The sequence below is a fragment of the Narcine bancroftii genome, chromosome 1, assembly GCF_036971445.1.
Source record: "Narcine bancroftii isolate sNarBan1 chromosome 1, sNarBan1.hap1, whole genome shotgun sequence".
NCBI lineage: Eukaryota > Metazoa > Chordata > Chondrichthyes > Torpediniformes > Narcinidae > Narcine > Narcine bancroftii.
The window spans coordinates 306452594-306469999 of NC_091469.1; positions in this window are offsets into that span (position 1 = coordinate 306452594).

A 17406-nucleotide genomic window follows, 5' to 3' on the forward strand; every position below is an offset into this window, starting at 1 on the left:
CTGATTCCCCATATCTGATTCCCGGACTCTGATTCCCCACCTCTGATTCCCGGCCTCTTATTCCCGGCATCTAATTCCCGGCCTCTGATTCCCGGCCTCTGATTCCCCGCTTCTGATTCTGATTCCCTGCCTCTGATTCCCCATCTCTGATTCCGCACATCTGATTCCCTGCCTCTGATTCCCCACCTCTGATTCCCCATATCTGATTCCCTGCCTCTGTTTCCCCGCCTCTGATTCCCGCCTCTGTTTCCCCATATCTAATTCCCCGCCTCTGATTCCCCAACTCTGATTCCCCGCACTGATTCCCCAGCTCTGAATCCCCGCCTCAGATTCCCCGCATCTGATTCCCTGCCTCTGAATCCCCACCTCTGATTCCCTGCCTCTGATTCCCAACCTCTGATTCCCCTCCTCTGATTCCCCATATCTGATTCACAGCCTCCGTTTCCCCGCCTCTGATTCCCTGCCTCTGTTTCCCCATATCTGATTCCCCGCCTCTGATTCCCCAACTCTGATTCCCCGCCTCTGATTCCCCATCTCTGATTCCCCGTCTCTGATTCCCCGCATCTGATTCCCAGCCTCTGATTCCCCATGTCTTATTCCCCGCCTCTGATTCCCCACCTCTGATTCGCCATCTCTGATTCATCGCCTCTGATTCCCCAGCTCTGATTCCCCATATCTGATTCCCCACCTATGTTTCCCCGCCTCTGATGCCCCGCCTCTGATTCCATGCCTCCGATTCCCAACCTCTGATTCCCCACCTCTGATTCCCTATCTCTGATTCCCCATATCTGATTCCCTGCCTCTGATTCACCGCCTTTGATTCGCCACCTCTGATTCCCCATATCTGATTCACCGCCTCTGTTTCCCCGCCTCTGATTCCCCGCCTCTGATTCCCCATATCTGATTCCCTGCCTCTGATTCCCCGCCTCTGATTCCCCGCCTCTGATTCCCTGCCTCTGATTCCCAACCTCTGATTCCCCACCTCTGATTCTCCATATCTGATTCCCCGCCTCTGTTTCCCCGCCGCTGATTCCCCGCCTCTGTTTCCCCATATCTGATTCCGCGCCTCTGATTCCCCAACTCTGATTCCCCGCCTCTGATTCCCAGCCTCTGATTCACCATGTCTTATTCCCCGCCTCTGTTTCCCCGCCTCTGATGCCCCGCCTCTGATTCCATGCCTCTGATTCCCAACCTCTGAATCCCCACCTCTGATTCGCTACCTCTGATTCCCCATATCTGATTCCCTGCCTCTGATTCACCGCCTTTGATTCGCCATCTCTGATTCCCCATATCTGATTCCCCGCCTCTGTTTCCCCGTCTCTGATTCCCCGCCTCTGATTCCCCATATCTGATTCCCTGCCTCTGATTCCCCGGCTCTGATTCCCCGCCACTGATTCCCTGCCTCTGATTCCCAACATCTGATTCCCCACCTCTGATTCTCCATATCTGATTCCCCGCCTCTGTTTCCCCGCCTCTGATTCCCCGCCTCTGTTTCCCCATATCTGATTCCCCGCCTCTGATTCCCCAACTCTGATTCCCCGCCTCTGATTCCCCAGCTCTGATTCCCCGCCTCTGATTCCACGTGTTTGATTACCTGCCTCTGATTCCCGGCCTCTCATTCCCGGCCTCTGATTCCCTGTCTCTGATTCCCCACCTCTGATTCCGCGCTTCTGATTCCCTGCCTCTGATTCCCCATCTCTGATTCCGCACATCTGATTCCCTGCCTCTTATTCCCCACCTCTGATTCCCGGACTCTGTTTCCCGGCCTCTGATTCCCGGCCTCTGATTCCCAGCCTCTGATTCCCCGCCTCTGATTCCCTGCCTCTGATTCCCCATCTCTGATTCCGCACATCTGATTCCCTGCCTCTGATTCCCCGCCTCTGATTCCCTGCCTCTCATTCCCAACCTCTGATTCCCCACCTCTGATTCCCCATATCTGATTCCCCGCCTCTGTTTCCCCGCCTCTTATTCCCCGCCTCTGTTTCCCAATATCTGATTCCCCGCCTCTGATTCCCCACCTCTGATTCCTCGCCTCTGATTCCCCTGCTCTGATTCCCCGCCTCTGATTCCCTGTGTTTGATTCCCTGCCTCTAATTCCCCGCCTCTGATTCCCCACCTCTGATTCCCCATATCTGATTCCCCGCCTCTGTTTCCCCATATCTAATTCCCCGCCTCTGATTCCCCAACTCTGATTCCCCGCACTGATTCCCCAGCTCTGAATCCCCGCCTCAGATTCCCCGCATCTGATTCCCTGCATCTGAATCCCCACCTCTGATTCCCTGCCTCTGATTCCCAACCTCTGATTCCCCTCCTCTGATTCCCCATATCTGATTCCCTGCCTCCGTTTCCCTGCCTCAGATTCCCCGCCTCTGTTTCCCCATATCTGATTCCCCGCCTCTGATTCCCCAACTCTGATTCCCCGCCTCTGATTCCCCAGCTCTGATTCCCCACCTCTGATTCCCCGCGTCTGATTCCCAGCCTCTGATTCACCATGTCTTATTCCCCGCCTCTGTTTCCCCGCCTCTGATGCCCCGCCTCTGATTCCATGCCTCTGATTCCCAACCTCTGAATCCCCACCTCTGATTCGCTACCTCTGATTCCCCATATCTGATTCCCTGCCTCTGATTTACCGCCTTTGATTCGCCACCTCTGATTCCCCATATCTGATTCCCCGCCTCTGTTTCCCCGCCTCTGATTCCCCGCCTCTGATTCCCCATATCTGATTCCCTGCCTCTGATTCCCCGGCTCTGATTCCCCGCCACTGATTCCCTGACTCTGATTCCCAACCTCTGATTCCCCACCTCTGATTCTCCATATCTGATTCCCCGCCTCTGATTCCCCGCCTCTGATTCCCCGCCTCTGTTTCCCCATATCTGATTCCCCGCCTCTGATTCCCCAACTCTGATTCCCCGCCTCTGATTCCCCAGCTCTGATTCCCCGCCTCTGATTCCACGTGTTTGATTACCTGCCTCTGATTCCCGGCCTCTGATTCCCGGCCTCTGATTTCCCGCATCTGATTCTTATTCCCTGCCTCTTATTCCCCATCTCTGATTCCACACATCTGATTCCCTGCCTCTGATTCCCCACCTCTGATTCCCCATATCTGATTCCCCGCGTCTGTTTCCCCGCCTCTGATTCCCCGCCTCTGTTTCCCCATATCTAATTCCCCGCCTCTGATTCCCCAACTCTGATTCCCCGCTCTGATTCCCCAGCTCTGAATCCCCGCCTCTGATTCCCCGCATCTGATTCCCTTCCTCTGATTCCCCGCCTCTGATTCCCCGCCTCTGATTCCCCATCTCTGATTCCCGGACTCTGTTTCCCGGCCTCTGATTCCCGGCCTCTGATTCCCAGCCTCTGATTCCCCGCCTCTGATTCCCTGCCTCTGATTCCCCATCTCTGATTCCGCACATCTGATTCCCCGCCTCTGATTCCCCATCTCTGATTCCCGGACTCTGTTTCCCGGCCTCTGATTCCCGGCCTCTGATTCCCATCTCTGATTCCCGGACTCTGATTCCCTGCCTCTGATTCCCCATCTCTGATTCCGCACATCTGATTCCCTGCCTCTGATTCCCCGCCTCTGATTCCTTGCCTCTGATTCCCTGCCTCTCATTCCCAACCTCTGAATCCCCGCCTCTGATTCCCCGCATCTGATTCCCTTCCTCTGATTCCCCGCCTCTGATTCCCCGCCTCTGATTCCCCATCTCTGATTCCCGGCCTCTTATTCCCCAACTCTGATTCCCCGCTCTGATTCCCCAGCTCTGAATCCCCGCCTCTGATTCCCCGTGTCTGAATCCCTGCCTCTGATTCCCCGCCTCTGATTCCCCGCCTCTGATTCCCCATCTCTGATTCCCGGCCTCTTATTCCCCACCTCTGATTCCCGGCCTCTGATTCCCGGCCTCTGATTCCCTGCCTCTGATTCCCCATCTCTGATTCCGCACATCTGATTCCCTGCCTCTTATTCCCCACCTCTGATTCCCGGACTCTGTTTCCCGGCCTCTGATTCCCGGCCTCTGATTCCCAGCCTCTGATTCCCCGCCTCTGATTCCCTGCCTCTGATTCCCCATCTCTGATTCCGCACATCTGATTCCCTGCCTCTGATTCCCCGCCTCTGATTCCTTGCCTCTGATTCCCTGCCTCTCATTCCCAACCTCTGATTCCCCACCTCTGATTCCCCATATCTGATTCCCCGCCTCTGTTTCCCCGCCTCTGATTCCCCGCCTCTGTTTCCCAATATCTGATTCCTTGCCTCTGATTCCCCACCTCTGATTCCCCGCCTCTGATTCCCCTGCTCTGATTCCCCGCCTCTGATTCCCTGTGTTTGATTCCCTGCCTCTAATTCCCCGCCTCTGATTCCCCACCTCTGATTCCCCATATCTGATTCCCCGCCTCTGTTTCCCCATATCTAATTCCCCGCCTCTGATTCCCCAACTCTGATTCCCCGCACTGATTCCCCAGCTCTGAATCCCCGCCTCAGATTCCCCGCATCTGATTCCCTGCATCTGAATCCCCACCTCTGATTCCCTGCCTCTGATTCCCAACCTCTGATTCCCCTCCTCTGATTCCCCATATCTGATTCCCCGCCTCCGTTTCCCTGCCTCTGATTCCCCGCCTCTGTTTCCCCATATCTGATTCCCCGCCTCTGATTCCCCAACTCTGATTCCCCGCCTCTGATTCCCCATATCTGATTCCCCGCCTCTGTTTCCCCGTCTCTGATTCCCCGCCTCTGATTCCCCATATCTGATTCCCTGCCTCTGATTCCCCGCCTCTGATTCCCCGCCTCTGATTCCCGGACTCTGATTCCCCACCTCTGATTCCCGGCCTCCTATTCCCTGCATCTGATTCCCGGCCTCTGATTCCCAGCCTCTGATTCCCCGCTTCTGATTCTGATTCACCGCCTCTGATTCCCCATCTCTGATTCCACACATCTGATTCCCTGCCTCTGATTCCCCACCTCTGATTCCCCATATCTGATTCCCCGCCTCTGTTTCCCCGCCTCTGATTCCCCAACTCTGATTCCCCGCTCTGATTCCCCAGCTCTGAACCCCCGCCTCTGATTCCCCGCATCTGATTCCCTGCCTCTGAATCCCCACCTCTGATTCCCTGCCTCTGATTCCCAACCTCTGATTCCCCTCCTCTGTTTCCCCATATCTAATTCCCCGCCTCTGATTCCCCAACTCTGATTCCCCGCTCTGATTCCCCAGCTCTGAATCCCAGCCTCTGATTCCCCGCATCTGATTCCCTGCCTCTGAATCCCCACCTCTGATTCCCTGCCTCTGATTCCCAACCTCTGATTCCCCTCCTCTGATTCCCCATATCTGATTCCTCGCCTCCGTTTCCCTGCCTCTGATTCCCCGCCTCTGTTTACCCATATCTGATTCCCCGCCTCTGATTCCCCAACTCTGATACCCCGCCTCTGATTCCCCAGCTCTGATTCCCCGCCTCTGAATCCCCGCGTCTGATTCCCTGCCTCTGATTCCCCACCTCTGATTCCCCACCTCTGATTCACCACCTCTGATCCCCCGCTTCTGATTCCCCATGTCTGATTCCCCGCCTCTGATTCCCTGCCTCTGATTCCCCATCTCTGATTCCGCACATCTGATTCCCTGCCTCTGATTCCCCGCCTCTGATTCCCCAGCTCTGATTCACCGCCTCTGATTCCCCGTGTTTGATTCCCTGCCTCTGATTCCCCGCCTCTGATTCCCCATCTCTGATTCACCGCCTTTGATTCGCCACCTCAGATTCCCCATATCTGATTCCTCGCCTCTGTTTCCCCGCCTCTGATTCCCCGCCTCTGATTCCCCATATCTGATTCACCGCTTTTGATTCGCCACCTCTGATTCCCCATATCTGATTCCTCGCCTCTGTTTCCCCGCCTCCGATTCCCCGCCTCTGATTCCCCATATCTCATTCCCCGCCTCTGATTCCCCATCTCTGATTCCCGGACTCTGATTCCCCAACTCTGATTCCCGGCCTCTGATTCCCGGCCTCTGATTCCCCGCATCTGATTCTGATTCCCTGCCTCTCATTCCCCATCTCTGATTCCACACATCTGATTCCCGGCCTCTGATTCCCGACCTCTCATTCCCGGCCTCTGATTCCCGGCCTCTGATTCCCCGCCTCTGATTCCCCGACTCTGATTCCCTGCCTCTGATTCCCCATCTCTGATTCTGCACATCTGATTCCCTGCCTCTTATTCCCCACCTCTGATTCCCGGCCTCTGATTCCCGGCCTCTGATTCCCGGCCTCTCATTCCCGGCCTCTCATTCCCGGCCTCTGATTCCCGGCCTCTGATTCCCCGCCTCTGATTCCCCGCCTCTGTTTCCCTGCCTCTGATTCCCCATCTCTGATTCCGCACATCTGATTCCCTGCCTCTGATTCCCTGCCTCTGATTCCCTGCCTCTGATTCCCTGCCTCTGATTCCCAACCTCTGATTCCCCACCTCTGATTCCCCATATCTGATTCCCCGTCTCTGTTTCCCCGCCTCTGATTTCCCGCCTCTGTTTCCCCATATCTGATTCCCCGCCTCTGATTCCCCAACTTTGATTCCCCACCTCTGATCCCCAGCTCTGATTCCCCGCCTCTGATTCCCCGTGTTTGATTCCCTGCCTCTGATTCCCTGCCTCTGATTCCCAACCTCTGATTCCCCACCTCTGATGCCCCATATCTGATTCCCCGCCTCTGTTTCCCCGCCTCTGATTCCCCGCCTCTGTTTCCCCATATCTGATTCCCCGCCTTTGATTCGCCACCTCTGATTCCCCATATGTGATTCCCCGCCTCTGATTCCCCATATCTGATTCCCGGACTCTGATTCCCCACCTCTGATTCCCGGCCTCTTATTCCCGGCATCTGATTCCCGGCCTCTGATTCCCGGCCTCTGATTCCCCGCTTCTGATTCTGATTCCCTGCCTCTGATTCCCCATCTCTGATTCCGCACATCTGATTCCCTGCCTCTGATTCCCCACTTCTGATTCCCCATATCTGATTCCCCGCCTCTGTTTCCCCGCCTCTGATTCCCCGCCTCTGTTTCCCCATATCTAATTCCCCGCCTCTGATTCCCCAACTCTGATTCCCCGCACTGATTCCCCAGCTCTGAATCCCCGCCTCAGATTCCCCGCATCTGATTCCCTGCCTCTGAATCCCCACCTCTGATTCCCTGCCTCTGATTCCCAACCTCTGATTCCCCTCCTCTGATTCCCCATATCTGATTCCCCGCCTCCGTTTCCCTGCCTCTGATTCCCCGCCTCTGTTTCCCCATATCTGATTCCCCGCCTCTGATTCCCCAACTCTGATTCCCCGCCTCTGATTCCCCAGCTCTGATTCCCCGCCTCTGATTCCCCGCGTCTGATTCCCAGCCTCTGATTCCCCAAGTCTTATTCCCCGCCTCTGATTCGCCATCTCTGATTCATCGCCTCTGATTCCCCACCTCTGATTCCCCATATCTGATTCCCCACCTATGTTTCCCCGCCTCTGATGCCCCGCCTCTGATTCCATGCCTCTGATTCCCAACCTCTGATTCCCCACCTCTGATTCCCCATATCTGATTCCCCGCCTCTGTTTCCCCGCCTCTGATTCCCTGCCTCTGTTTCCTCATATCTGATTCCCCGCCTCTGATTCCCCAACACTGATTCCCCGCCTCTGATTCCCCAGGTCTGATTCACCACCTCTGATTCCCCGCGTCTGATTCCCCACCTCTGATTCCCCATCTCTGATTCCCTATCTCTGATTCCCCAATTCTGATTCCCCGCCTTTGATTCCCTGCCACTGATTCCCAACCTCTGATTCCCCACCTCTGATTCCCCATATCTGATTCCCCGCCTCTGTTTCCCCGCCTCTTATTCCCCGCCTCCGTTTCCCCATATCTGATTCCCGGCCTCTCATTCCCCAGCTCTGATTCCCCGCCTCTGATTCCCCATATCTGATTCCCCGCCGCTGATTCCCCAACTCTGATAGCCCGCCTCTGATTCCCCAGCTCTGATTCCCCGCCTCTGATTCCCCGCGTCTGAATCCCTGCCTCTGATTCCCCGCCTCTGATTCCCCATCTCTGATTCACCACCTCTGATCCCCCGCCTCTGATTGCCCATGTCTGATTCACCGCCTCTGTTTCCCCACCTCTGATTCCCCGCCTCTGATTCCCCATATCTGATTCCCCGCCTCTGATTCCCCAACTCTGATTCCCCGCCTGTGATTCGCCAGCTATGATTCCCCGCATCTGATTCCCCACGTCTGATTCCCTGCCTGTGATTCCCTGCCTCTTATTCCCCACCTCTGATTCCCCGCATCTGATTCCCTGCCTCTGAATCCCCACCTCTGATTCCCTGCCTCTGATTCCCAACCTCTGATTCCCCTCCTCTGATTCCCCATATCTGATTCCCCACCTCCATTTCCCTGCCTCTGATTCCCCGCCTCTGTTACCCAATATCTGATTCCCCGACTCTGATTCCCCAACTCTGATTCTGCACATCTGATTCCCTGCCTCTTATTCCCCACCTCTAATTCCCGGCCTCTGATTCCCGGCCTCTGATTCCCCACCTCTGATTCCCCATATCTGATTCCCGGACTCTGATTCCCCACCTCTGATTCCCGGCCTCTTATTCCCGGCATCGGATTCCCGGCCTCTGATTCCCGGCCTCTGATTCCCCGCTTCTGATTCTGATTCCCTGCCTCTGATTCCCCATCTCTGATTCCGCACATCTGATTCCCTGCCTCTGATTCCGCACTTCTGATTCCCCATATCTGATTCCCCGCCTCTGTTTCCCCGCCTCTGATTCCCCGCCTCTGTTTCCCCATATCTAATTACCCGCCTCTGATTTCCCAACTCTGATTCCCCGCACTGATTCCCCAGCTCTGAATCCCCGCCTCAGATTCCCCGCATCTGATTCCCTGCCTCTGAATCCACACCTCTGATTCCCTGCATCTGATTACCAAACTCTGATTCGCCTCCTCTGATTCCCCGCCTCTGATTCCCCATCTCTGATTCCCCGCCTCTGATTCCCCGTGTCTGATTCCCTGCCTCTGATTCCCCGCCTCTGATTCCCCGCCTCTGATTCCCCGCCTCTGATTCCCCATATCTCATTCCCCGCCTCTGATTCCCCGCATCTGATTCCCTGCCTCTGAATCCCCACCTCTGATTCCCTGCCTCTGATTCCCAAACTCTGATTCCCCTCCTCTGATTCCCCATATCTGATTCCCCGCCTCCGTTTCCCTGCCTCTGATTGCCCGCCTCTGTTTCCCCATATCTGATTCCCCGCCTCTGATTCCCCAACTCTGATTCCCCGCCTCTGATTCCCCAGCTCTGATTCCCCGCCTCTGATTCACCGCGTCTGATTCCCAGCCTCTGATTCCCCATGTCTGATTTCTTGCCTCTGATTCCCCGCCTCTGATTCGCCATCTCTGATACATCACCTCTGATTCCCCACCTCTGATTCCCCATATCTTACTCCCCACCTATGTTTCCCCGCCTCTGATTCCCCGCCTCTGATCCCCCATCTCTGATTCTCGGACTCTGATTCCCCACCTCTGATTCCCTATCTCTGATTCCGCACATCCGATTCCCTGCCTCTGATTCCCCGCCTCTGATGCCCCGCCGATGATTCCATGCCTCTGATTCCCAACCTCTGATTCCACACCTCTGATTCCCCATATCTGATATCTGATTCCCCGCCTCTGTTTCCCCGCCTCTGATTCCCTGCCTCTGTTTCCTCATATCTGATTCCCCGCCTCTGATTCCCCAACACTGATTCCCCGCCTCTGATTCCCCAGCTCTGATTCACCACCTCTGATTCCCCGCGTCGGATTCCCCGCCTCTGATTCCCGGCCTCTTATTCCCCACCTCTGATTCCCGGCCTCTGATTCCCGGCCTCTGATTCCCGACCTCTCATTCCCGGCCTCTGATTCCCGGCCTCTGATTCCCCGCCTCTGATTCCCCGACTCTGATTCCCTGCCTCTGATTCCCCATCTCTGATTCTGCACATCTGATTCCCCGCCTCTTATTCCCCACCACTGATTCCCGGCCTCTTATTCCCTGCCTCTGATTCCCCGCCACTGATTCCCCAACTCTGAATCCCCGCCTGTGATTCGCCAGCTATGATTCCCCGCATCTGATTCCCCACGTCTGATTCCCTGCCTGCTATTCCCTGCCTCTTTATCCCCACCTCTGATTCCCCGCATCTGATTCCCTGACTCTGAATCCCCACCTCTGATTCCCTGCCTCTGATTCCCAACCTCTGATTCCCCTCCTCTGATTCCCCATATCTGATTCCCCACCTCCATTTCCCTGCCTCTGATTCCCCGCCTCTGTTACCCAATATCTGATTCCCCGACTCTGATTCCCCAACTCTGATTCTGCACATCTGATTCCCTGCCTCTTATTCCCCACCTCTAATTCCCGGCCTCTGATTCCCGGCCTCTGATTCCCCACCTCTGATTCCCCATATCTGATTCCCCGCCTCTGTTTCCCCGCCTCTGATTCCCCGCCTCTGTTTCCCCATATCTGATTCCCCGCCTTTGATTCGCCACCTCTGATTCCCCATATGTGATTCCCCGCCTCTGTTTCCCCGCCTCTGATTCCCCATATCTCATTCCCCGCCTCTGATTCCCCATATCTGATTCCCGGACTCTGATTCCCCACCTCTGATTCCCGGCCTCTTATTCACGGCATCTGATTCCCGGCCTCTGATTCCCGGCCTCTGATTCCCCGCTTCTGATTCTGATTCCCTGCCTCTGATTCCCCATCTCTGATTCCGCACATCTGATTCCCTGCCTCTGATTCCCCACTTCTGATTCCCCATATCTGATTCCCCGCCTCTGTTTCCCCGCCTCTGATTCCCCGCCTCTGTTTCCCCATATCTAATTCCCCGCCTCTGATTCCCCAACTCTGATTCCCCGCACTGATTCCCCAGCTCTGAATCCCCGCCTCAGATTCCCCGCATCTGATTTCCTGCCTCTGAATCCCCACCTCTGATTCCCTGCCTCTGATTCCCAACCTCTGATTCCCCTCCTCTGATTCCCCATATCTGATTCCCCGCCTCCGTTTCCCTGCCTCTGATTCCCCGCCTCTGTTTCCCCATATCTGATTCCCCGCCTCTGATTCCCCAACTCTGATTCCCCGCCTCTGATTCCCCAGCTCTGATTCCCCGCCTCTGATTCCCCGCGTCTGATTCCCAGCCTCTGATTCCCCAAGCCTTATTCCCCGCCTCTGATTCGCCATCTCTGATTCATCGCCTCTGATTCCCAACCTCTGATTCCCCATATCTGATTCCCCACCTATGTTTCCCCGCCTCTGATGCCCCGCCTCTGATTCCATGCCTCTTATTCCCAACCTCTGATTCCCCACCTCTGATTCCCCATATCTGATTCCCCGCCTCTGTTTCCCCACCTCTGATTCCCTGCCTCTGTTTCCTCATATCTGATTCCCCGCCTCTGATTCCCCAACACTGATTCCCCGCCTCTGATTCCCCAGGTCTGATTCACCACCTCTGATTCCCCGCGTCTGATTCCCCGCCTCTGATTCCCCATCTCTGATTCCCTATCTCTGATTCCCCAATTCTGATTCCCCGCCTTTGATTCCCTGCCACTGATTCCCAACCTCTGATTCCCCACCTCTGATTCCCCATATCTGATTCCCCACCTCTGTTTCCCCGCCTCTTATTCCCCGCCTCTGTTTCCCCATATCTGATTCCCGGCCTCTCATTCCCCAGCTCTGATTCCCCGCCTCTGATTCCCCATATCTGATTCCCCGCCGCTGATTCCCCAACTCTGATAGCCCGCCTCTGATTCCCCAGCTCTGATTCCCCGTCTCTGATTCCCCGCGTCTGAATCCCTGCCTTTGATTCCCCGCCTCTGATTCCCCATCTCTGATTCACCACCTCTGATCCCCCGCCTCTGATTCCCCATGTCTGATTCACCGTCTCTGTTTCCCCACCTCTGATTCCCCTCCTCTGATTCCCCATATCTGATTCCCCGCCTCTGATTCCCCAACTCTGATTCCCCGCCTGTGATTCGCCAGCTATGATTCCCCGCATCTGATTCCCCACGTCTGATTCCCTGCCTGTGATTCCCTGCCTCTTATTCCCCACCTCTGATTCCCCGCATCTGATTCCCTGCCTCTGAATCCCCACCTCGGATTCCCTGCCTCTGATTCCCAACCTCTGATTCCCCTCCTCTGATTCCCCATATCTGATTCCCCACCTCCATTTCCCTGCCTCTGATTCCCCGCTTCTGTTACCCAATATCTGATTCCCCGACTCTGATTCCCCAACTCTGATTCTGCACATCTGATTCCCTGCCTCTTATTCCCCACCTCTAATTCCCGGCCTCTGATTCCCGGCCTCTGATTCCCCACCTCTGATTCCCCATATCTGATTCCCGGACTCTGATTCCCCACCTCTGATTCCCGGCCTCTTATTCCCGGCATCTGATTCCCGGCCTCTGATTCCCGGCCTCTGATTCCCCGCTTCTGATTCTGATTCCCTGCCTCTGATTCCCCATCTCTGATTCCGCACATCTGATTCCCTGCCTCTGATTCCGCACTTCTGATTCCCCATATCTGATTCCCCGCCTCTGTTTCCCCGCCTCTGATTCCCCGCCTCTGTTTCCCCATATCTAATTCCCCGCCTCTGATTCCCCAACTCTGATTCCCCGCACTGATTCCCCAGCTCTGAATCCCCGCCTCAGATTCCCCGCATCTGATTCCCTGCCTCTGAATCCCCACCTCTGATTCCCTGCCTCTGATTCCCAAACTCTGATTCCCCTCCTCTGATTCCCCGCCTCTGATTCCCCATCTCTGATTCCCCGCCTCTGATTCCCCGTGTCTGATTCCCTGCCTCTGATTCCCCGCCTCTGATTCCCCGCCTCTGATTCCCCGCCTCTGATTCCCCATATCTCATTCCCCGCCTCTGATTCCCCGCATCTGATTCCCTGCCTCTGAATCCCCACCTCTGATTCCCTGCCTCTGATTCCCAAACTCTGATTCCCCTCCTCTGATTCCCCATATCTGATTCCCCGCCTCCGTTTCCCTGCCTCTGATTGCCCGCCTCTGTTTCCCCATATCTGATTCCCCGCCTCTGATTCCCCAACTCTGATTCCCCGCCTCTGATTCCCCAGTTCTGATTCCCCGCCTCTGATTCACCGCGTCTGATTCCCAGCCTCTGATTCCCCATGTCTGATTTCTTGCCTCTGATTCCCCGCCTCTGATTCTCCATCTCTGATTCATCACCTCTGATTCCCCACCTCTGATTCCCCATATCTTATTCCCCACCTATGTTTCCCCGCCTCTGATTCCCCGCCTCTGATTCCCCATCTCTGATTCGCGGACTCTGATTCCCCACCTCTGATTCCCTATCTCTGATTCCGCACATCCGATTCCCTGCCTCTGATTCCCCGCCTCTGATGCCCCGCCGATGATTCCATGCCTCTGATTCCCAACCTCTGATTCCACACCTCTGATTCCCCATATCTGATATCTGATTCCCCGCCTCTGTTTCCCCGCCTCTGATTCCCTGCCTCTGTTTCCTCATATCTGATTCCCCGCCTCTGATTCCCCAACACTGATTCCCCGCCTCTGATTCCCCAGCTCTGATTCACCACCTCTGATTCCCCGCGTCTGATTCCCCGCCTCTGATTCCCGGCCTCTTATTCCCCACCTCTGATTCCCGGCCTCTGATTCCCGGCCTCTGATTCCCGACCTCTCATTCCCGGCCTCTGATTCCCGGCCTCTGATTCCCCGCCTCTGATTCCCCGACTCTGATTCCCTGCCTCTGATTCCCCATCTCTGATTCTGCACATCTGATTCCCTGCCTCTTATTCCCCACCTCTGATTCCCGGCCTCTGATTCCCGGCCTCTCATTCCCGGCCTCTGATTCCCGGCCTCTGATTCCCCGCCTCTGATTCCCCGCCTCTGTTTCCCTGCCTCTGATTCCCCATCTCTGATTCCGCACATCTGATTCCCTGCCTCTGATTCCCTGCCTCTGATTCCCTGCCTCTGATTCCCTGCCTCTGATTCCCAACCTCTGATTCCCCACCTCTGATTCCCCATATCTGATTCCCCGCCTCTGTTTCCCCGCCTCTGATTTCCCGCCTCTGTTTCCCCATATCTGATTCCCCGCCTCTGATTCCCCAACTTTGATTCCCCTCCTCTGATCCCCAGCTCTGATTCCCCGCCTCTGATTCCCCGTGTTTGATTCCCTGCCTCTGATTCCCTGCCTCTGATTCCCAACCTCTGATTCCCCACCTCTGATTCCCCATATCTGATTCCCCGCCTCTGTTTCCCCGCCTCTGATTCCCCGCCTCTGTTTCCCCATATCTGATTCCCCGCCTTTGATTCGCCACCTCTGATTCCCCATATGTGATTCCCCGCCTCTGTTTCCCCGCCTCTGATTCCCCATATCTCATTCCCCGCCTCTGATTCCCCATATCTGATTCCCGGACTCTGATTCCCCACCTCTGATTCCCGGCCTCTTATTCCCGGCATCTGATTCCCGGCCTCTGATTCCCGGCCTCTGATTCCCCGCTTCTGATTCTGATTCCCTGCCTCTGATTCCCCATCTCTGATTCCGCACATCTGATTCCCTGCCTCTGATTCCCCACTTCTGATTCCCCATATCTGATTCCCCGCCTCTGATTCCCCAACTCTGATTCCCCGCCTGTGATTCGCCAGCTATGATTCCCCGCATCTGATTCCCCACGTCTGATTCCCTGCCTGTGATTCCCTGCCTCTTATTCCCCACCTCTGATTCCCCGCATCTGATTCCCTGCCTCTGAATCCCCACCTCTGATTCCCTGCCTCTGATTCCCAACCTCTGATTCCCCTCCTCTGATTCCCCATATCTGATTCCCCACCTCCATTTCCCTGCCTCTGATTCCCCGCCTCTGTTACCCAATATCTGATTCCCCGACTCTGATTCCCCAACTCTGATTCTGCACATCTGATTCCCTGCCTCTTATTCCCCACCTCTAATTCCCGGCCTCTGATTCCCGGCCTCTGATTCCCCACCTCTGATTCCCCATATCTGATTCCCGGACTCTGATTCCCCACCTCTGATTCCCGGCCTCTTATTCCCGGCATCTGATTCCCGGCCTCTGATTCCCGGCCTCTGATTCCCCGCTTCTGATTCTGATTCCCTGCCTCTGATTCCCCATCTCTGATTCCGCACATCTGATTCCCTGCCTCTGATTCCGCACTTCTGATTCCCCATATCTGATTCCCCGCCTCTGTTTCCCCGCCTCTGATTCCCCGCCTCTGTTTCCCCATATCTAATTCCCCGCCTCTGATTCCCCAACTCTGATTCCCCGCACTGATTCCCCAGCTCTGAATCCCCGCCTCAGATTCCCCGCATCTGATTCCCTGCCTCTGAATCCCCACCTCTGATTCCCTGCCTCTGATTCCCAAACTCTGATTCCCCTCCTCTGATTCCCCGCCTCTGATTCCCCATCTCTGATTCCCCGCCTCTGATTCCCCGTGTCTGATTCCCTGCCTCTGATTCCCCGCCTCTGATTCCCCGCCTCTGATTCCCCGCCTCTGATTCCCCATATCTCATTCCCCGCATCTGATTCCCCGCATCTGATTCCCTGCCTCTGAATCCCCACCTCTGATTCCCTGCCTCTGATTCCCAAACTCTGATTCCCCTCCTCTGATTCCCCATATCTGATTCCCCGCCTCCGTTTCCCTGCCTCTGATTGCCCGCCTCTGTTTCCCCATATCTGATTCCCCGCCTCTGATTCCCCAACTCTGATTCCCCGCCTCTGATTCCCCAGCTCTGATTCCCCGCCTCTGATTCACCGCGTCTGATTCCCAGCCTCTGATTCCCCATGTCTGATTTCTTGCCTCTGATTCCCCGCCTCTGATTCGCCATCTCTGATACATCACCTCTGATTCCCCACCTCTGATTCCCCATATCTTACTCCCCACCTATGTTTCCCCGCCTCTGATTCCCCGCCTCTGATTCCCCATCTCTGATTCTCGGACTCTGATTCCCCACCTCTGATTCCCTATCTCTGATTCCGCACATCCGATTCCCTGCCTCTGATTCCCCGCCTCTGATGCCCCGCCGATGATTCCATGCCTCTGATTCCCAACCTCTGATTCCACACCTCTGATTCCCCATATCTGATATCTGATACCCCGCCTCTGTTTCCCCGCCTCTGATTCCCTGCCTCTGTTTCCTCATATCTGATTCCCCGCCTCTGATTCCCCAACACTGATTCCCCGCCTCTGATTCCCCAGCTCTGATTCACCACCTCTGATTCCCCGCGTCTGATTCCCCGCCTCTGATTCCCGGCCTCTTATTCCCCACCTCTGATTCCCGGCCTCTGATTCCCGGCCTCTGATTCCCGACCTCTCATTCCCGGCCTCTGATTCCCGGCCTCTGATTCCCCGCCTCTGATTCCCCGACTCTGATTCCCTGCCTCTGATTCCCCAGCTCTGATTCTGCACATCTGATTCCCTGCCTCTTATTCCCCACCACTGATTCCCGGCCTCTTATTCCCTGCCTCTGATTCCCCGCCACTGATTCCCCAACTCTGAATCCCCGCCTGTGATTCGCCAGCTATGATTCCCCGCATCTGATTCCCCACGTCTGATTCCCTGCCTGTGATTCCCTGCCTCTTAATCCCCACCTCTGATTCCCCGCATCTGATTCCCTGCCTCTGAATCCCCACCTCTGATTCCCTGCCTCTGATTCCCAACCTCTGATTCCCCTCCTCTGATTCCCCATATCTGATTCCCCACCTCCATTTCCCTGCCTCTGATTCCCCGCCTCTGTTACCCAATATCTGATTCCCCGACTCTGATTCCCCAACTCTGATTCTGCACATCTGATTCCCTGCCTCTTATTCCCCACCTCTAATTCCCGGCCTCTGATTCCCGGCCTCTGATTCCCCACCTCTGATTCCCCATATCTGATTCCCCGCCTCTGTTTCCCCGCCTCTGATTCCCCGCCTCTGTTTCCCCATATCTGATTCCCCGCCTTTGATTCGCCACCTCTGATTCCCCATATGTGATTCCCCGCCTCTGTTTCCCCGCCTCTGATTCCCCATATCTCATTCCCCGCCTCTGATTCCCCATATCTGATTCCCGGACTCTGATTCCCCACCTCTGATTCCCGGCCTCTTATTCCCGGCATCTGATTCCCGGCCTCTGATTCCCGGCCTCTGATTCCCCGCTTCTGATTCTGATTCCCTGCCTCTGATTCCCCATCTCTGATTCCGCACATCTGATTCCCTGCCTCTGATTCCCCACTTCTGATTCCCCATATCTGATTCCCCGCCTCTGTTTCCCCGCCTCTGATTCCCCGCCTCTGTTTCCCCATATCTAATTCCCCGCCTCTGATTCCCCAACTCTGATTCCCCGCACTGATTCCCCAGCTCTGAATCCCCGCCTCAGATTCCCCGCATCTGATTTCCTGCCTCTGA